The sequence below is a fragment of the Puma concolor genome, chromosome B3 (genome assembly GCF_028749965.1).
Source record: "Puma concolor isolate L17-30 chromosome B3, mPumCon1.1.hap2, whole genome shotgun sequence".
NCBI lineage: Eukaryota > Metazoa > Chordata > Mammalia > Carnivora > Felidae > Puma > Puma concolor.
In genome coordinates, this window is record NC_141672.1 from 31,566,439 (window position 1) to 31,588,059 (window position 21,621).

A 21,621-nucleotide genomic window follows, 5' to 3' on the forward strand; every position below is an offset into this window, starting at 1 on the left:
TAAAGACTACAGATGATACTATTTGTAATACTTCTACTTATGATACTTTACAGTTTACTAGAGAGCATTTTTGTATCCATTATCTCATTTGGGAATGTGGGCCGAATCTAGACAGGGTTACAGGGAGCATCCCAGCATCTAACAGACCCCGTGGCCTTTTTAAAGGTCACAGAAAAACAATGTTGTCCTGTGCCATTGGAGGAAAACGACTAACAAATTTGAAATAATCTGAAATAACTGTGTCTTCTCTTGTGCTAAAAAACATCTGAGAAACAGTAACTAAGAAACTATTTTATAGATAACAGTGTTCTCCCAGATTTGAAACCCCCATGACTGCAGTGAGTGGTACACTACATTCAATAAACATGTCAGAAAAAAAAAAAGGGGGGGGGGGTAGGGGGTCTGTAAAAGAAAAACAGTAACTGCTTAAGAAACCAGACTCTGGGGCGCCTGGGTGGCGCAGTCGGTTAAGCGTCCGGCTTCAGCCAGGTCACGATCTCGCGGTCCGTGAGTTCGAGCCCCGCATCGGGCTCTGGGCTGATGGCTCGGAGCCTGGAGCCTGTTTCCGATTCTGTGTCTCCCTCTCTCTCTGCCCCTCCCCCGTTCATGCTCTGTCTCTCTCTGTCCCAAAAAAAATAAATAAAAACGTTGAAGAAAAAAAAAATTAAAAAAAAAAAAGAAACCAGACTCTTGGGGCACCCGGCTGGCTCAAGCATTCAAGTGTCACTGTTAGTTTCAGCTCTGTTCATGATCTCAGGGTTCCTGAGTCCAAGCCCCACGTCAGTCTCGGTGCTGACAGCATGGAGCCTGATTACGAGTCTCTCTCTCTCCAACTCTCTCTGTGCCCCTCCCTCGCCTCTCTCTCTCAAAAGGAAAAAAAAAGAAAAAGGAAAGAAACCAGACTCTTGCCTTCTTGCTGGCCCTTTCTTCCTTCCTCCCTCCCCCAATTCCTTCCCTCCTTTCTCGTTCATCTTTGTTGTCCCTGTTTTTTAAGCACTGAAACCTGTAAGAATGGGTCTACTTTGCCTTTTGTATCCAGAAATAGCAGAAGACAGACACAAATTCTTCCCAAAAAGTACCATGACTCTGCCTCTATTTTATACCATTAAGAAGAAAGTGAACTTGACAATCAAGTTTAAAGTCGTGGTGCTAAGGACAGAGATCTGAAGTAACAAACTAGAAAAGGCAGAAGAGAAACATTCAAGCATCCAGATCACATTCCTCCAGACCTGAGAGATTAAACTGCCTTTCTGGACAAGGGATTATATCCCCAAGGAGTGATTCTGAGCTGTGGTTTCACACCACCTCTAGGGGACTCCAAGAATCTCAAAGAATGTGACAACATTTCAGGATACAATTTTAATTCAACCAATTGACAGGACAGAAATGAAATGTGAGAATGGTTGGCCGGGAGCTAGACAACAGTGTGCCCTCTTATCTTAAAACCTGAATAGCTTCTCATACTTTTCATTCCCCTAGAGAAAATAAGAGAGATCCTAGTGCATAATTTTTTTTTTAAGTGTTCCACCTATTACCCTATCCTCCTCACAAAATTAATGAAGGAGGGACTCATCTGATAGCAAACTGGGCTGGTTGTTTTAAGGAACAAGTAAGCCTATCTTTTTTCCTGTGGTTAAGTCAGTAGGTCAGTCACACTTTCTATTAACTGAGCATCTACTATGGGGAGGAAGAGAACATTGACAAGTTAACTATTGCTCAAAAGTGGTCCCCAGACTTTGGTCGGGAGACAGTGGCTATCTGGTGCAGCTGAAGTCACAGAAAAAAAACAGTTGACGGAGTAATGGCAGAGTTAGCAATTTCCCAATTTCCCCTTAGTGTTTTACTTTTGAAGACCACACACTTCTCACCCAAGCTCTTTCCTCTTTAACTTTTTTCCCAGCTCAGGTCCAGCACTTCATTCTTTACCTGAACTCAGTTTTCTGCTCACCCTCCACTTAGAGAAGTCAAACCTGTCTACCGCTACCCTCTCCCCCAACCCCATCTCATCGGAAAAGGAGAAAGAAGTAAAAGGAGAAAGGTGGAGAAGGAAAAAGGCAGCCCTCTGTAAGGAACCAAGAAGAGGACTGGGAGACCCACTGAAAGTGACTTATCCAAATCCCTTCCAAAAAGAGATTAATTGTAATCTTGCCTAGAAACAAAAAAATCCATCAAGCTGTCTTTGTCTATCCCAACATTGTAGATAAAAAGACAAGGTTCAGAACTATTGAACATCATCGTGTAAAATCCAAATGTTTCACAGGTAAAGCAGGTAGCAAAATAAATTATTACTTATTAATGACTTTTGGCGACAAATTAAAATCTGCTCTCTTCAACCACTGAAATACAAAGATCTCAATTTGATGCTTACAACTAAAAACACATTGTGAGACCAACAAATCAAAGTTTGAATGCTTTCCAGTAACACAAACTTATCAAATAATCAAAAACTTGGCAATATTTGCCTAATAAAATTCCAACCAGTCTCTCAGTGGAAGGCACCACAATGGCAAAAGTGAAACCCAGTAAGCTGCTGCTGTGTAACAAAGAATATTCAACAAAGGTCCTATGTTTTTACGAACATGAGCAGCTTCGGCATTAACATTCTTTTTAAAATCCTCACTTTCTTCCAGGGGTGGAGTCTCCCGAAGAATTCCAGGCTAAAATTTAAACAGACACAACGCCAAAAGTGAATGATACCACAAAACGCAGACTTCCTTTCAAACAACTCCTACACTCTTTACTTGGAAGAGAGGCTAGAGGACAAAGCTCTCATCACTTGCTCTGTTTACACCACAGTGGCCTCAGGACAAGAAACTGTGGGGGTCGTTACTGGCCAACTGGTTGAAGCGCATCACTGCTCATGGAGAATGCCTCAGTTAAGGACGCTTAAAGCAGCCCATTGGACGCTGAGAGGGCTGTGGCATACCAAGTTATTTTGAGCCTCAGACAACAAGGACAGCAAGCAAATGCTCAGAAACTATCACGACACCACAGAGGACAAATACTTTCAGATCCAGGGAGATGTCTGTTGCTGGAGTTTTTGTGGTGCGATGATCTGAAAACCAGACAATAACCCAAGTTATCGTAAACTGAAGCAGGAAGTGGGACAATCAAAGGTCTGAGTCAGTGCAGAACTCCAAACTTCTGCAATGTGGAGCTGCTAAGTTGTGTGAAGCTGTCACGGGACAGGGGAGGGGGCAGAGAGAAGAGGCACAGCACTCGGGGATGTGCCAGGAGACAGATATGCCACATGAAACAAAGAAAGCCCAGGACAGACTATGACATTCAGTTATCTTTAAGGCATTACCACACACAGCCTTTGGTTGTTCGACTTTTCTCTCCTTTCCATCAGGGGGGCAGAATATATTTCTTTTAAAAGCATACCATTCTTCTACTCTTTCTATGTAGCAGCTTATTTCAAATACTCCTTCACTTAGAAAAAAACAACACAAAAACTCCCACCTACAGAGAAAAGCACGCCCTGCTCATGAAAATCTCTCCCTAAAAATCAATGGTAACGAAAGGTAACCAGTAGGGCTGTTCCACCTTCTCTTTAAAGAGGCTGTCTCCGTATCCTATGACGAAATGGTGACAACCTGTAGAAATAAATACTTGCTGCAGTTTAGATGACAATAGATTTGACACGTACCATATATAGGTATGCCAGAGTGTCTGCGTGCCACAACCTTCCGTCAGTCCTTCACCAGTAAGGGTTTTATCCCCGCTTTAATGGTGTACTCTGTGTTCTAGGAGAACACATTATTCGCCAATGTCAATAACAGCTACTTCTAGATAGTAAAATTCTAGATGGTTCTCATTTTCATCTTTATGTTTATCTGTTTTTTACATTTTCGCAAGTATGTATATTTTTATGAAGTATTCTTTTTTTTAATTTACATCCCAGTTAACATATAGTATAATAATGATTTCAGGAGTAGATTCCAGTGATTCATGCCCTACATATAACACAGTGCTCATCCCAACGGATGTCCTCCTTAATGCCCCTTGCCCATTTAGCCCATCCTCCCACCCACAACCCCTCCAGAGACCCTCGGTTTGTGCTCTATATTTAAGAGTCTTAACAGTATTTTTTTTTTTTTTAATGTGCTGGGAGACAGAATTAAAAGAGATTTTCTTGCGGCGCCAGGCTGGCTCAGTCGGAGGAGCATGTGACTCTTGATCTCAGGGTCGTGAGTTCAAGCCCCACCCTGGGCGTAGAGATGACTTAAATACATAGATGAGAGAGAGAGAGAGAGAGAGAAGGAAAGAGAAAGAAAGAAAGAAAGGAAGGAAGGAAGGAAGGAAGGAAGGAAGGAAGGAAGGAAGGAAGGAAGGAAGGAAGGAAGGAAGGATTTTTTGATGCTTTGGACAAATACAACTGAAAGGATGTTATTCCAAAACATCATCGAAATACAATGAAAGAATCAAATTATAGCAGCAATTAATGCTGGGCCCTGGCCTACATCTTTACAAGCAATAAGCTCCATTCACTTGCAGAGTGTGGCTACCTTCTGGCAACTCCCTCTTTACCTGAGGCCTTCATGAAGTACAGTGGGCACATTATCAAATTTTAGGGATGGGGTCAAATATCCAGACAGATATAGAAACAGCTGGTCTACCTTTCCACACGGGTTAGCAGAGCTCTCCAGATTAGAGAAGGGGCCCCTAACCCACAGAGCAGACTAATTCTATTTAATTGATCTGAGAAGAAAAAAAAGAGAGAGAGATAGAGATGGGAAGTTTTCATCAGGGATTAGCATTCACTCAGAAAACTGAGATTTCGTTTGCACCAAGTTAGAAGGCATTTGCTCCTGAGGGAGATAGGACAGAATCAAACACACAACTCCTTTAGGCAGTTTTACACTCATTAAGAACTTTGGAATTCCTGACTGAGGTCTTACAAATCACTGCACCCATTAAACAAGAGGTACTGACTGCCATGGAAGAAATAATTTACACAAAGTAATCTAGAAGCCATCAAGTGATGTTAAATTCCCACCAGAGATATACTTTTCATGCCCCTCTGTTTAGGTATTGGCTAATGACCCAATTATTTATACAATATGCAAACCAAAGGCAATAGGGTTGGCTGATTTGTATTTGGTACTGAGGCATGGTCTCTTGGCTCCTAATTGCAAAAAGAGATGACGTGAAAGGTTAATTGGGTCATAAACAAGTCCCTGCGACAAACAGAATCACAGTTCTTAGAAGGGGCACTCTTCATAAACATAACCTAAATCGCTATACAAAGGTTTCTGTGATTTGTATTAGGGGAAAAAGCTGCACTAACCACATAATACATAATTTTGTCAAGGGGATTCATGAAATACTTTACCAGTTTCTTGGAAACTCATTCTAAAATCTATCAACTTAATTCAGTAGAAGTGCTGACAATAATTTTATAATTTGAACACCTGATTTTCAACAACCCCAAAATGAATGTGGCAATGTCTAACAGAGAGCAATGCCCTAGACGAACAAAAACAATCTGACTCACATGCTTGTACACACTGGCCACAGACACAAAACAGTAGTTACGCCTGCAAAATACAAAATTACATGGTGAGCTATGGCTTTCTTCTACTTCCTGTCAAAAGATGCATTCTTAGGAGATGCCCACTCACATATATTCCAAAACAAAAATGAAGATTTATCCATGTATCAAAGTCAACGCACATTACAAGTCAAAAATCTTGTCTTTTTGCTATAGATTAGAAAAATCTGCTTCTTTTTCTCTTCAGAGCAGATACGTAAGACATAAAGTGCTGGGCAAGACCCCTAATGTATCGTCAGAGAAACTCCCACCCCCAACGACAAAAAGAACTAATTAAAGGCTTACCTTCTATATAAAGAAAGTCTTCATTTTATCTTTAACCTAAACGACTCATAAATGTCCTCTACTTTAAAACGAATATGATTATTTTAAAGTTTTTGCTATAAAATACACTGAAACAAAGTACACTTATTATCTAGTGAAGATAAAAAAAACGGTTTTCACCCACTTCCATTGCCAGATGCCTAATAGGTCTCAACAAGTCTACTGACCCTTCATTTTGAGAAAGGGAAGAAAAGGAGAACAAAATTCCATCCTAAATATGCGAGATGCTGATGAGTGGGACAAGTTAGGAGGAAACAAAATAAACACAACATAAACTTGCAGGATTCTCCCCTTACCCCAGTTGTGCTGTGGAGGTTAAGCTGAGGCTTCAGACAGCAAGACGGCACCCCCGGATTCCCCTTCCTAACAGGCAACAGTTCACCACCTTCTTCATAAAGGTAAGGATATATAGAGCTTGGAGGAATATTCTAAAACAAACCCACAAAAATTGAAACTGTCACACAAATGTCAAATATTCAACTGCCTTCCATTCTATTTAGGAAAGAAATCTGCTTCCATAAATGTATATGTATCCTCTAGAGGACTTTCAAACTCAAAGAACAAGTCTCCCTTTCTCATTCCCTCAATCAGAATAAAGAGCAGAAAACATTTAGTAGCATTCCAAATAATTTGTGCCAATTTAGATGATTCATGTATTGCTTTCCCAGACTAAATGGTCTATGGCCAGTGCTTTCAAGTCAACAAGGGTGCGGAGAGCAAGACCCAATTACGCGTCTGACTCATTGTCTAGCAGTTCTCTCAGCCCCGTGGACCATCCCCCACAAAGGCACCATTTCATTTTGAGGTATAAAATCAAGCTAAGTCTACAAATCCCTTTATATAAAAAAAAACAAATAAGATGTCATTACATACACACACACACACACACACACACACACACACACACACGACCAAAAACATCAGTTCATAGTACTGATTTCTCAAAGAAAAATTTCAACAGTTTTCTTCCCTTAAAAAGCACTGTAACACTAAATTCTTAAAATAAGAAAATGCATATAAAACACTATCGGGGGCACCTGGGTGGCTCAGTCAATTAAAGCATTAGACTCCTGGTTTCGACTCAGGGCATGATCTCAGGGTTCCCGGGTTCAAGCGCTACATTGGGCACTGCACCAACAGTGCAGAGCCTGCTTGGGATTCTCTGTCTCCCTCTCTCTCTCTGCCCCCCTTCCCTGCTCTCTCTCTCTCTCTCTCTCAAAACTAAATAAATATTTTAAAAAACATACTATAAGATTATATTTTAAATATCTCACATTTATTGTGTTTACATTTGGCATAACATACAATATGGCGCACTATCTTGAAATCTGGTCTTCCAGTAGAAGAGTAGCTCTTTTTACAAGGGCCCTCATTGATTGGGTGTTTCCATTGATGGCTATAATCTTCTCACATTGGCAACATTTTAATTTAAGATCCTGGGCCCTCACTGGAGGGGAAAAAAAAGCTATAGATAGTTACATTTAAATAAAATTAAAAGAAGGACCCATTCTTTTGACAACAGAAAAACGCACGCACCTAGCACACAAACCTCCGATTTTATTTCAACCGAAGATGTTACTGTTTTCCTTTCTGTAACACGTATACAACATACATGAATTAAGGAGAAAATATCTTTTGAGCTTACTTTTTTTCCCCCCACATGTTAAACATTTAAACAAAAATAACGTCCTGGGGTGGAGGAGGGGGGAGAAATTCTCTTCTGATGGTCATAAATCTTCCTCTGACACTTTATCAGTAATTATGCCTTCAAATTGAAAGGATTAATGATCTCGGAATGGAAGTGACTATTCAGTTCTGTGGAGGCCACATTCCAAACAAGAATAAGGGGTAATATGAATTCTCCAAGAGCAAAAGAAAGAGTTATTTGACTGCAGAAGTTAAATGACCGAAGATGTATTTCAGACAAGCATGCTACAAAATGATCTCTAAGACTCCAGTTGGGACACCAAAGGAAAGAACGAGACAGAACAAGTGACTGCGGTACTATGTTGCAAAGTACATACCGTGCTTCCCAACCTGTTCATAGGGGTGGGTGCCTCTCCCAGAACTGCTGCCACCAGTACAACAAACGAACCAACAGTTCAGAAAGCACAGAAGTAAACTCAGCAGGCACAATGGCAGGAAAATGCACATTTACCTACGGTGGCCAAAAGCACGCACTCGGACCGCGGGATGATTAGAGCTACTTAAATAAAGAAGCAACCAATATACTCTGAAAAGCCCAGTCATGACCCAGTTGATCCCGCACGTGCCAGAGGGGCACAGGGGTGCAGAAGCAGGTGAAGAAAAGGAACTCACCAGCAAACCAAACCCCAAATTACAGAAACCAAGATAAAAAGTTGTCTACATGTTGATTAAACTCCACAATTTAAAGTCTAACACATTTTTTTTAAACGTTCATTTTGAGAGAGCGAGCGAGCGAGCCGAGGAGGGGCACAGAGAAAGGGAGAGCGAGAACCCCAAGCAGGCTCCCCACTGTCAGCGCAGAGCCCCACGCAGGGCTCGAACTCATGAGATCATGACCTGAGCCAAAATCGAGAGTCAGACGCTTAACCGACTGAGCCATCCAGGCACCCCTAAAGTCTCTGATTTATTATAGATCACTAGGACATCTAGTAATAAAAGATCTTTTGACAAGTGTCTCAGAACAAATCTGTAGCCTCTTGCCACGATCCTGAATTTACTCTCAACTCCTCTGTGATTTTAAAGAACAAATGCATACAGTATCTACATTTACCTGACGTTAAAAAGCATACAAAAAGTTGTATTACACAAATGTGATAAAGATGCATGAGAAAAAGAAAGAATAAAATCAGGACAGTGGTTCCTTGGAGGTAGAGAAAGGCACTGCTGTTAGGGCGCATTACCCTGGATGTTTAACTGCACCACAGAATTGGCAAATATTCCATTTCTCCAGGGTATTGTAGGAAAGTACATATGGGTATTTGTTGTATTATTCCTGATGCTATTGTTTTTATATCTGAAATATTCACATCAACTTTTTTTTTTTTTAATGTTTTTATTCATTTTTCAGACAGAGAGAGACAGAGCATGAGCAGGGGAGGGGCAGAGAGAGAGGGAGACACAGAATCCGAAGCAGGCTCCAGGCTCCGAGCTGTCAGTACAGAGTCCGACACGGGGCTCGAACTCACAGACTATGAGATCATGACCTGAGCTGAAGTCGGACGCCCAACTGACTGAGCCACCCAGGTGCCCCAGTATCAACTTTTCAAACAAGGAATCAGAAATTTGACCACAGGTGGTTGTAAGACACACAGAGCAGGTCCACACCGCCAAGTATGCACCTACGCAAGGAGCTGGTTTCAGGCGGGCAGACCAAGACCCTCTTCAGAATTCACAGCCCAAGTGGGTTGATTACAAGGCAAAACCTTCCGGAGGGAAAAGAGACCGTGAAATCGATAGATTTTATTCTCCTGTCTTTGAATACTAAATCACTCTATCTGTTAACTGTTGAGAGGGAAGAGGGTGCCGCCCGAGGATGCCAGTCAACACCAGCACGCCCTGCCAGTTTAATTTAATGGTATTATTTTGCCTTGCTTTGCAATTACTCCCACATTCCCCAGGGAGAAACTAATGGATTACTAAAAATAAAATGGAGTTTAAGTGAATCACTTAGGATGTTTTGGCTCCCAACGTAAACTGGCTTAAACAAAAAGGAAATGCACTGGCTCAAAGGCCTGGACTTCTGGAGGCCTCGGGGCTTGCTTCTCTGTCCTCCACCCTGTGTGGCTTCTTGCTCAGGCTGCAGCCACAGCAGATCTCATGCCAGCACATAACAACATCCAGAGGAAGAGAGAGAGAGAGCGGCAGGCTCTTCCTCTAGCCCTGTTTTAAGTATGAGACGACTTCTGCCAGAAGTTCCTGGCAGACCTGCCCAGGAGTCTCATCTGCCAGGGCAGGATTACTGGGCCGTTCCTGAAACCATCCTTCCCTCCAGGTAACAGCCAACACTGGCTGAGGAGTCACTCGTGGACAAAGCAGGGATGGGACTGCCTCTAATGGGGACTACCCTGGAGCTCCTACACGGGAGATAAATGGGATGCAGGATACGGATCCAACCCTAATATCTGCTCTGCTGATATTTACTGGGAACAGCCTGAACAATACTGTGTTCGTCTGAAGATGAAATTAATCACTGTCATTAAGAATTTATATATATGGCTATAGACTCAAAAAGCAGACGACCAAATGAATTGATCCCTTTGAGAAAAGTAGATTAAAAAAAAACGTTTCTGTATTTCCACTGCTCCAACTTAAAGACACAAAGTCAACTCATTTTAAAGCAGGTAGGTCATAGGAAGTACAGGATAGCACTTACTATATTCTTGTGTCATGGCTGCAGAAATTTAAACATCATTCACATTAACAATGAATAACCTGAAAAGAAAAGAAAAATATAAAATAGTTAGAAAACAGTTCAAAAACAGGAAAACAACAGCTAAGTACAAAAGAAATTTCACTAAAATAAAATAGTTGCAAAAAAAAAAGTTTCATCGTTTTTCTGCAAGAGGCAAACCAGCCTTTGCAAGTAGGCAGCTGCATTTAAATTAGAAGTCAGAGAAAACATCTGTAGTATTAGAGTATCTCTCAATATTTTCAAGTTCAAATCATCTGCATCTATCGTCAAACAAGCTAAATACATTTTAATCAACTAATATTGCCTTGGACTGCTATCTGTAAAACTGAAACAAAAACGGAATTATTAAAAGGATCTCAAAAACCATGTAGTCTACCCCTTAGAAACCACTACTCACATCACTGCAAATTAAAGTTAGATAAATCAGCTTCAATTAATTTCTAAATTTCTAAACTCAGAGACATGAGGGAAGAGTTCTCAGAAAAAATACACAAAGTTGATTCAAATATTTGATACTGCGTGTTTGTTAACACTTTGAATATTCAGCATACCACAGAACGCTAAAGAAACACACTCACACAACTAGGGACTCTACAACCCTGGAAAGGCTGTGAATATTTGAAAATGAAAGATGAGAACTTTTTCTCTATTCAGACCTCAGGACAAATAACAATACAGCAAAGCACACTCTTAATTAAGAAGAACTTAAAAACATGAAAGTCGATCTCTGCTGTGATGTTTCCTCGGGATGCTGTGCCCTGACAGGGCTGAGGATAGCTACAAATACCATGTCTAATTTCACCTGCCTCAGTGTATGTAAGATTCAGCCATGTTGTTGGCATCTAGTTTGTAGGGAGGAATTTTTTTCTCTACCCTCTCATGTTCAGTTTCTAGAGGCCTGCCAATTAAACTAACAAGGACAAATTAACAGGAGAAAAGGTTTATGTTAATATTTCTACACGCATGGGGATGTCACAGAAAAAAAGTTAAAACCCAAGGAAGCAGTCTGACTCAGGGGCTTAAATACCATTTTAACAACGGGCAATAAATTGTGGAGAAGTGACTAAACAGGGAAAGGGGGATTGGGCTCCTAAGGATGATAAACTGGAAAGATGACCAGGAAATGTATGGTAGATAGGACTGTTTAGTAAGATTATACAGACTGAAGTTTCTCCAGTGGTAAGAAGGGTTCTCCTCTTCCAGGTACAGAGACGGGATGCACCTTGACAAATGGAAATTTATGCCCCATTGTCAGGGGAACGACAGAAAACTCTTCCTGCATCTGCTATTGCTCAGTTTCCTTCACTCAAAATAATCCTTGCGCCAAAGTAGCATATTTTGGGGTGGCATATTATGATCACCTTCAGGTTCATAGAAATAAAAACACCATTAAAAGAAAAGGTGCAAGGGAATGCCAACTGGTGCAGCCACTCTGTGAAACAGTACGAAGGCTCCTCATGAGGGAAATTGAAAACAGAACTATCCTATGACACAGCAATTGCACTACTAGGCATGTATCCAAAGGATATAGGAATGAACCCCAATGTGTATAGCAGTGTTATCAAGAGTAGCCAAAGTATGGAAAGAGCCCAAATGTCCATCAATGGATGAATGGATAAAGAAGATGTGGCATATATATACAATGGAGTATTACTCGGCAATCAAAAAGAATGAAATCTTGCCACTTGCAACTACGTGGATGGAACTGGAGGGTATTATGCTAAGTGAAATTAGTCAGAGAAAGACAAATATATGACTTCATTCATGTGGAATTTAAGATACAAAACAGATGAACATAAGAGAAGGGAAACACAAATAACATAAAAACAGGGAGGGGGACAAAACGAAAGAGACTCTTAAATACAGAGAACAGGGGCGCCTGGGTGGCTCATTCGGTTAAGCATCCAAACTTGGCTCAGGTCATGATCTTAGGGTTCATGAGTTCGAGCCCTGCATCAGGCTCTGTTGCTGACAGCTCAGGACCTGGAGCCTGCTTCGGATTCTGTGCCTCCCTTTCTCTCTGCCCCTCCCCCACTCATGCTCTGTCTTTCTCTGTCCCTCAAAAGTAAATAAACATTGAAAAATTTTTTAAACAAATACAGAGAACAAACTGAGGGTTGCTGGAGGGGTTGTGGGTGGGGGGGGATAAGCTAAATGGGCAAGGAGCATTGAAGAGGGCACTTGGGTGTTTTATGTGTGATGGATTTATGTTGGATGAGCACTGGGTGTTTTATGTAGGTGATGAATCACTGAATTCTATTCCTGAAATTATTGCACTATAAGCTAAGTAATATGGATGTAAATTTAAAAAAATAAGAAAACTAAACAAACATAAATAAATAAATACATACATAAATAAATAAATACATAAATAAATAAATAAATAAATAAAATATTAAAAATTTAAATAAAAACAGAGAACACTGAAAAGGAAAAAAAAAACACAAGGACGACAGAATTTCTGGCTGGTCTTGGAATAGGGGTAGAGAGAAGGGAGATAAGGAGACAGAAAGAAAGAAGTGGATATACCCTAAGTTGACCCTTCAATGTTCCATACCCTTATATAATCTATACACAGAATAAAAGTCATGTGAGCAGCTTAGAAACACAATTTGGAAGGTGCCCTTTGGACAACAATAATGACATTTTAAAAGCTAACTAGGGCTCTTAAAACACTGTTGAATAGGGGTGCCTGGGTGGCTCAGTGGGTTACGCGTCCAACTTCGGCTCAGGTCACGATCTCACGGTCCGTGAGTTCGAGCCCCGCGTCGGGCTCTGGGCTGACAGTTCAGAGCCTGGAGCCTGCTTCCGATTCTGTGTCTCCCTCCCTCTCTGCCCCTCCCCCGCTCATGCTCTGTCTCTCTCTGTCTCAAAAATAAATAAACGTTAAAAAAAAAAAAAACTTAAAAAAAAAAAAAAACACTGTTGAATAGATTTGTTTCCAGTACAATTTCTTCCAGTTTTTGAAACTGAAGAAGCAAACCTGACAGATGAAATAGTCTTGACTTTCTAGATCTGCATACTTCAAACAGTTTCTGTATCTTGACTTCATCTTACCCATCTATACTATGTCTAAAACTTAGATACTTAACATCCCAGGGATGAGAGGAAGCCATTAACTTACCAGGGTTGTGCCCAAATATATTGGGAAAGGGAGAGAATACATAATTACCATAGACAACAAGACCATGGGCACATTATAAGGATTCACATTCTCTTTGTATGGGCTTGTATCATGAGTGAAATAAAGAGCAAAGGAGTAAAGAAAAAAAATAAATGAAAAAAAAAAAGTGAAACCCATTCACTGTACTGCATTTACTGCATAATTGATAAGTGTGAGAAACTGCACTAGATGCTGGAAATGCGAAGATAATGTTCCCATCTTTAAGGAGCTCACAAGCCTTTTACATAGGAAGCTGACAAGCCTGTGCGTCAATAACTTAAATTAAATGTTATAACAGTTACACAATATTCACAAGTGCTATGGAGCTAGAGATTCACAGGAATTATCATGGAGGAGGAGTGGGGAGAAAGGGTGAGGAAAGGAAGTCTTTCCACAGCAGGTAAGAACTGAAATGGGTTTTGAATGATTAAAGATGGTCAAGGGAGGAAGAGGAGAACAGCATCATTCTAGGTAGAGAGAGAGTGTGTGCAAAGGCACCGAGGAGTACAAGAAATCTATGGCAGCCAGAACATCTGTAATACAAGGAATAGAGAAGGAGTGACAGGTCTCCAAATATACATTTGTGTCTACTTTTGACATCTGTAACCATGGTAACGTTTCACAAAATCAAGAAAGTAAATAATTAAAATCAACCAGTATGTGGGGGTAATTCAAAATTAAATACAATCAGTGACAAATGGACTGCATTACAAATGCACAACATAACCACTTACAGGAATGCAGAGGAAAAGAACTAACCTAGCATCTTTGGAGACCACTATCTTGACTATATACTCTGAGGCTAGAGACAAAACAAAGAAAGGAAGAAGAAATGCCAGAATGAACTCTCTGATGCTGAACTCAAATCAGAGATGAGTTTTCATACATATTTCAGTAGATAATAGATATAGATAGATGTACACTGGTGTTGAACTCAAATCAGAGATATCATGCTTTCTAATATATGTATGTATTTTGTAGGTGATAGATGGATACAAGCATACCTTGGAGAGACTGCAGATTCAGTTCCAGACCACCACAATAAAGTGAATATTGCAATACAAGTCAAATGATTTTTTTGGTTTCCCGGCACATATAAAGTTACGTTTATACTACACTGTAGTCTATTAAAATAGTGTGCAATTGCATTATATGTAAAAAAAAATGTACATACATTAATTAAAAAATACTTTATTGAAAAATGCTAACTACCATTTCAGCTTTCAGCAAGTTGTAATCTTTTTGCTAGTGCAGGGTCTTGCCTCAATGTTGATGGCTGCTTACTGACCAGGATGGTGACTGCTGAAGCTTGGGGGACTGTGACAATTTCTTAAAATAAGACAACAATGAAGTGTGCTGCATTGATAGACTCTTCCTTTCATGAATAATTTCTCTATAGCACATGTGCTGTTTAATAGCATTTTAGCAACAGCAGAACATCTTTCAAAACTGGAGTTATTCAGGGGCACCTGGGTGGCTCAGTCAGTTGAGCATCCAACTTTAGCCAGCTCGCTGCTGTCAGCACAGAGCCCACTTCAGAACCTCTGTCCCCCTCTCTCTGTCCCTTCCCCGATTGTGCACATTCTCTCTCAAAAATAAACATTAGAAAAAAAAATTCAAGTTATGCTCTCAGGCCCAGCTGCTGCTTTATCAACTAAGTTTAATCCTAAATCCTTTGCTGTCATTTCAACAATCTTCACAGCATCTTCACCAGAAGTAGATTCCATCTCATGAAACCACTTTCTTTGCTCATCCATAAGAAGCAACTCCTCATCCATTGAAGTTTTATTCTGAGATTAAGCAATTCAGTCCCACCTTTAGGCTCCACTTCGAATTCTAATTCTCTTGCTATTTCCACCACATCCGCAGTGACTTCTTCCACTGAAGTCTCGAACCTTTCAAAGTCATCCACGAGGGTTGGAATCCACTTCCAACATCCTATTAATGTTGATATTCTGATAATGACCTCTTCCCATGAATCACGAATATTCTTAATGCTATCTAGAATGGTTAAATCCTTTTCAAAAGGTTTTCAATTTACTTTGTTCAGATCCATCAGAGGAATCACTATCTATGGCAACTATGGCCTTATGAAATGTATTTCTTAAATAATAAGACTTGAAAGTCACAATTACTCCTCGACCCATAGACTGCAGAATGCATGTTGTGTCAGCAGACCTGAAACCAACATTAACCTGATTGTACATTTCCAGGTTTGTACTCTCAATGAGCAGTAATATTCTGAAAGGAAACTTTTTCTCTAAGCAGGTTTCATCAGTGGGCTTAAAATACTCTGTAAACCATGTGGTAAACAGATATGCTATTATCTAGGCTTTGTTGTTCCATTTAGAGCACATGGGAGAGTAAATTTAGCATCATTCTGAAGGGCCCTAGGATTTTCACAATGGTCCACGAGCACTGGCTTCCAATGAAAGTCACCAGTTGTCTTAGCCCTTACCAAGAGAGTCAGCCTGGCCTTTGAAGCTTTGAGGCCAGGCACTGACTTTTCTTCTCTAGCTATGAAAGTCCCAGATGGCATCTTCTTCCAATAGAAGGGTGTTGAGTCTACATGGAAAATGTGTTGCTAAGTGTTGTCACCTTCCTTAATCATCTTAGCTGGATCTCTGGGAGAACTTGCTACAGCCTCTACATCAGCACTTGCTGCCTCACCTTGCACTTTTATGTTAAGATGGTTTCTTTTCTTAAATCTTATGAACCCATTTCTGGAAGCTTCAATCTTTTTTTCTTCTGCAGCTTCTTCACCTCTCTCAGCCTTCACAGAATTGATGGGTCAGGGCCTTGCTCTGGATTAGGCTTTGACTTAAGGGAATGCTGTGGCTGGTTTGATTTTCTTCTGTGCAGACCACTAGAACTTTCTCCATATCAACAATAAGGCTGTTTCACTTTCTTATCATTCGTGTGTTCACTGGAGCAGCACTTTTCATTTCCTTCAAGAACTTTTCCTTTGCAGTCACAACTTGGCTTTCCGGCACAGGGTGCCTAGTTTTCAGCCTATCTTGGCTTTCCACAGGTCTTCCTAAGTTTAATCTTTCTAGCTTTTCATTTGAAGCAAGAGACACATGACTCTTTTTTTCACTCCAATGCTTAGAGGCCACTGTAGGTTATTAATTAGCCTAATTTCAAACCGTTGTGTCTCAGGGAAGGGAGGCCAGAGGAGAGGGAAAGAGATGGGTGTGGGCTGGTCAGTAACAGTCAGAACACACACAACCCTCACCAGTTAAGTTCACCATCTCATGGGCAGGATTCATGAGGCCCAAAACAATTAAAACGGTTACACTTACAAAGATCACTGGTCACAGATCACCATAACAAATATAATAGTAATGGAACAGTATGAAATATTGTGGGAATTACCAAAATGTGACACGGAGATACTAAATGAGCCCATGCTGTTGGAAAATGGAGCCAAAAGAGTTGCTGGACACAGAACTGTCACAAATCTTCAATTTATAAAAAAAAACACACTACCTTGCGAAGTGCAATAAAGCGAAATGCAATGAAAAGAAGTATGCTTGCAGTGTTGTTTTAATATATTACTACCATGATTTATTTTGTAGCGTAACCTGTCCCAGATCTGGCCAGAGCAAACCCCCTCCAAGATGGCTTCTGGGTCATTTTCACATCATTCTCTAAGCTTTTCCTTGCTTTCTGAAAATAGATGTTTCAGTCTCATTTTTTTACTTTCTTACCCTGGAAAGAACCACGGAGTCCTGGTTCCTTTTATTAGAAAGTGATATTTAGAAATCAAAATCCAAGCGCTAGAGGTGTTCATTGCCATTGGGTACTACTCTGAGGCACTCTCAGTGATAGCGTTAGCGAATATACATGTATATGTACTCATACATACCTACACACTCACACATTTTATCTACATCTGTAGAACTTTTCAAGGAATAAGACAAGGTGATTATCAAGTTTACATGAAAAGTCAAAGGCTCGAGAAGAATCAAGATACTTCATAAGAAGAAGATGATAGTGAGGCACTTGCCCTACCAACTATCAATTCCAACACAGCAGGAATTGTAGATTAACAGAGAAAGGTTGAATTATTTAATAATGGTACTTGCACATGTGTTTATTCAGGTGTGTGTGGGGGGGAATTAAACTGAATCTCTATAGAGATTTCCACCATCTATAGAAAAATCAATTGTAATTTAACTGAAGACTTGCATATAAAAGGCAGGATTATAAAACTTTTAGTAGCCAGTAAAAGAATATTTTATGGCTTCAGAACAGGTTAGCAACATAAAAAAGAAAAGCCATAAAAATAAATTCATTCTACATTAAAATAAAAAACTTCTGTTCATTAAAAGTCACCATAAAAAAAAAGCTAAACCACAAATCAGAAGATGTATAACCAACAAAATAATACAGTATCTAGAATACATCTTTTATGAATGTCTAAGAAAGACAATCCTAGAGAAAAATGGATGAAAGTTATAAAAGAAAATATAAAAGCTTCTTAAACACATAAAATAATACTTAATTTCTCTAGTAATTAGGGAAACACAAATAAAAAGCACATCTACACACCCACAGCTTGACTAAATTTAACAAGTCAGACAATGTCAAATGTGTGGCACAGGTGTGGGGCAGTGCAAACATTCCAACTCCCAGATGGGAGTCATGCATTGGTACAATCACTTTGGAAAACAGTCAAGCATGGGTATATCTTACCGACCAATAATTCTACTCCCAAATTTAAGGTCACCAGGGGAACTGCCACCCAGAGATGAATACAACTGTTCATAACCACAGAAAAGTGCAAACAATCCAAATTGTTTGCAACAGGAAAATGAAATGTCATTTTTGCAGCAAAATCAGTGAACTCTGAGGCTAAATGCATGAATGTGGAAAAATTCAAGGGGAAAACCTCCCTAAATACTTTTACAAAAAGGAATCACATACAAAATGTTAACGAATTAGATTACAAGCTCACTAAAGGCTGGGTCAGTGCTACTTAATAGTCATTAAAAGCCTCCTATAGTTTTATGCTCAGTACTGTGGATATTTCCAAGACATAGACCATTAAGTCCTCCAAGAGACCATAATATAATTCTCTACAACTTTGAACACAATACTGAGCCCATGGCAAACATTAGATTAAACAAAACAAAAAACTGTAGATCTCGTTTATTACTTAATGAAGAGGATACTTAATTTCCCAAAGTGCTATTAAAACACTTGAGAGGGGCACCTGGGTGGATCGGTTGGTTAAGCGTCTGACTTCAGTTCAAGTCATGATCTTGTGGTTTGTGAGTTCGAGCCCCGCATCGGGCTCTGGGCCTACAGCTCAGAGCCTGGAGCCTGCTTCAGATTCTGTGTCTCCCTCTCTCTCTACCCCTTCCCCGTTCACAGTCTGTGTCTCTCTCTCTCTCTCAAAAATAAGTAAACATTAAAAAAAATTTTTTTTAATAAATAAAATAAAATAAAATAAAATAAAATAAAACAAAATAAAATAAGACACTTGAGAAGGCATCATCCACACTATAGTTTTTCAAAAGAAAAAATATATATATTTAAAGAAAAGAAAAAAAAAGCTATTCTGTTAGTCAACTACCAAAACAGATGAGATCCCTTCTCTCTGGTTCATCCCAATTAGACCCAATTTGATTCATTTAAAAAAATATATTATGGCAGTATAACTTTCTACCCCCAAGTAAACAACTTTTCAAATCAATACTATGAAATTAAAAACAAAACATTTGTACTAACACAATCGCTCAGTTATAGCATTGAACCTCTAACAGTGATCGACACTGTGTCACCCACCATTTGCTAAGCTAAGCTGGCTGGGAGGTTCAAGTGAGGTGCACCCCTCGTAACCACCCTCAAAGCAAAAGTTTCTTTACACGGTACGGCTAACAGATGTTAACAATGTGGAAAAATTACATATTTCAATTTGGCACCAACGATACATTCTTCTTGATTTTAAACATTTCAGGGGCACCTGGGTGGCTCAGTCGGTTAAGCATCTGACTGCAGCTCAGGTCATGATCTCACGGATCGTGAGTTCGAGCCCTGCATCGCGCTCTGTGCTGACAGTTTGGAGCCTAGAGCCTGCTTTGGATTCTGCCTCTCTCTCTCTCTCTCTCTCTCTCTCTCTCTCTCTCTGCCCCTCCCCCACTTGCACTCTGTCTCTCTCTCTCAAAAATAAGTAAACATTAAAAAAAATTTAATGTTTTAAATAGTGTTCAGAACAGAGTATTACAGCCCATATTTTACATGGGTAGGAATTGTACTAACATCTGTAAAACAGATTGTAAGTTACATAGAGACATCAAGTGACAGTTCTACCCAATTCACCTCTAACTCATTCTGTTTGCCTGCCTTCTAACAGCATTATTTTAAAAAGAGCAATTCCACAGCCCAGAGAAGAGATTTCTATTTTAAGCAGAGGTAATAATCTTTACTTATGTAAGAAGCAAGTATACCGATTAACAGAAAAAACAAACCACAATGGCACACACTAGAAGTATGCTGGGGAAACAATTAGCTTTCATTCTCAAGGGTATGCACTCAGTATTATCAGTCTACCAGTCACTAAATGTATTAAGCCATAATTTTGCTACACGAATTCTCCATTCTTTCCTTTAGAGAACAGAGAATAATCAGAAGGCAATGTTTGCTTTCCTCTCTACAGTAACAACTGTGCATTTGGCCTGAATTCTAAATAACCAGGTTCTTTTGAAACTCAGCCAATGTACAGATCTTTTCACTAAAAATAAGTGTGAAGGAAACAGGCTCAAATCATAAATGTCATATTTATAACTACTCAAAATGCGAGAGAACAGCCTTCTCAGATAATTTGGATAAACATGCACAGACCTCACCATCACCATACATGCTCTACGGTCACTAAAAACAGAATTGTTAACAACTTGAAGCATAAATATACAATTGGATGTTTAATGACATCAGCATTGGTGGCCTAAAAATCTACTGACATGGTATTTAACCCATCACGCAGTGTCTTTCTACACTGGTGAAGCCTACATTAGGTGTGACAGTTTTATATGGTAACTTGGCTAGACTAGAGTACGCAGTCATTTAATCAAACGCTAATTTAGGTGGTGTTGTGAAGGAATTTTGCAGATGTGATTAACAGCTATAACAATCAGTTGACTTTAAGTAAAAGAGATGACCCCTGATAATGTGGGAAGGCCTCATCAAATCTGTTGAAGGCTTTCATCCCCAACACTGAAGTTTCCTAAAGAGGAAGGAATTCCTCGAACAGTCAGCATTAACTTCTGCCTAAGTTTCCAGACCCGCCTTACAAATTTCAGACACAGAGCCCCACAAACGCATGAGCCGCTCGTCTAAAGTACACCTAAGCGTCCATCTCTGGATGAGTGGATAAATAAGCTGCGGTCTGTATATACAACGGACTATTATTCAGCCATACAAAGAGAGAAAATCCTACCATGTGCCACAACACGGATGGACCCTGAAGGCATTATGCCAACTAAAATAAGTCAGGCAGAGAACGACAAAAACAAATACCGTGTGATCTCGCTTATATGTGAAATCTAAAACAAAACAAAACAGAAAACAAAATCCAAACTCAGAGAAAAAGAGGTCAGACTTGTGGTTATCAGAGGCAGACGGTAGGGGGAAAGAGAATTGGAGGAAAGTGGTCAAAAGGTACAATCTTCCAGTGGCAAGACACGTTAAGTACTGGGGATGAAATGTACAGCATGATGATTAGCAGCCAGCTAATACTGCTGTATGATATGTAGGGAGGTTGTTGTTCAGAGAGTAAATCCTAAAAATTCTCATCACAAGGCAAACATTTTTTTCTTTTCTTTTTACCGTTATCTCTATGAGAAAGTGGGCATTAGCTAACCTGTTATCAGAATCATTTCACAACCATTGTGCTGTAGGCCTTAAACTTATACAGTGATGTATGTCAATTATTTCTCAACAAAACTGGGGAAAAATATATATTTTATACACACAAACACACATATGTATGTATGTGTGTATTCCTATTGATTCTGTTTCTCTAGAGAGTCTTGACTGATACACTAGGCAAAATGAGAATCCCACTATGAGTTTCAATGGTTTGGGTCACACAAAGAAAGAAACACCTTAATTTAACTCAGTTTACCTGGGAAAACGAAGGCATCACTAGCCTACCAAAAGACCACCCCTAGTGAC

At 39.8% G+C, this 21,621-nt stretch overlaps 1 protein-coding gene across 24 annotated transcripts in view; it reads right to left on the reverse strand.

The window, feature by feature from the left end:
* The window catches only part of SIPA1L1 (signal induced proliferation associated 1 like 1), a 366,004-nt gene that overhangs the window by 173,626 nt on the left and 170,757 nt on the right, over window positions 1–21,621 (reverse strand). For all 24 annotated transcript variants that reach the window (XM_086709388.1, XM_086709371.1, XM_086709372.1 and 21 more), the window contains one exon: window positions 10,239–10,297. The gene's annotated coding sequence lies outside the window, so the exon portion shown is untranslated. The remainder of the gene's footprint in view (window positions 1–10,238; window positions 10,298–21,621) is intronic.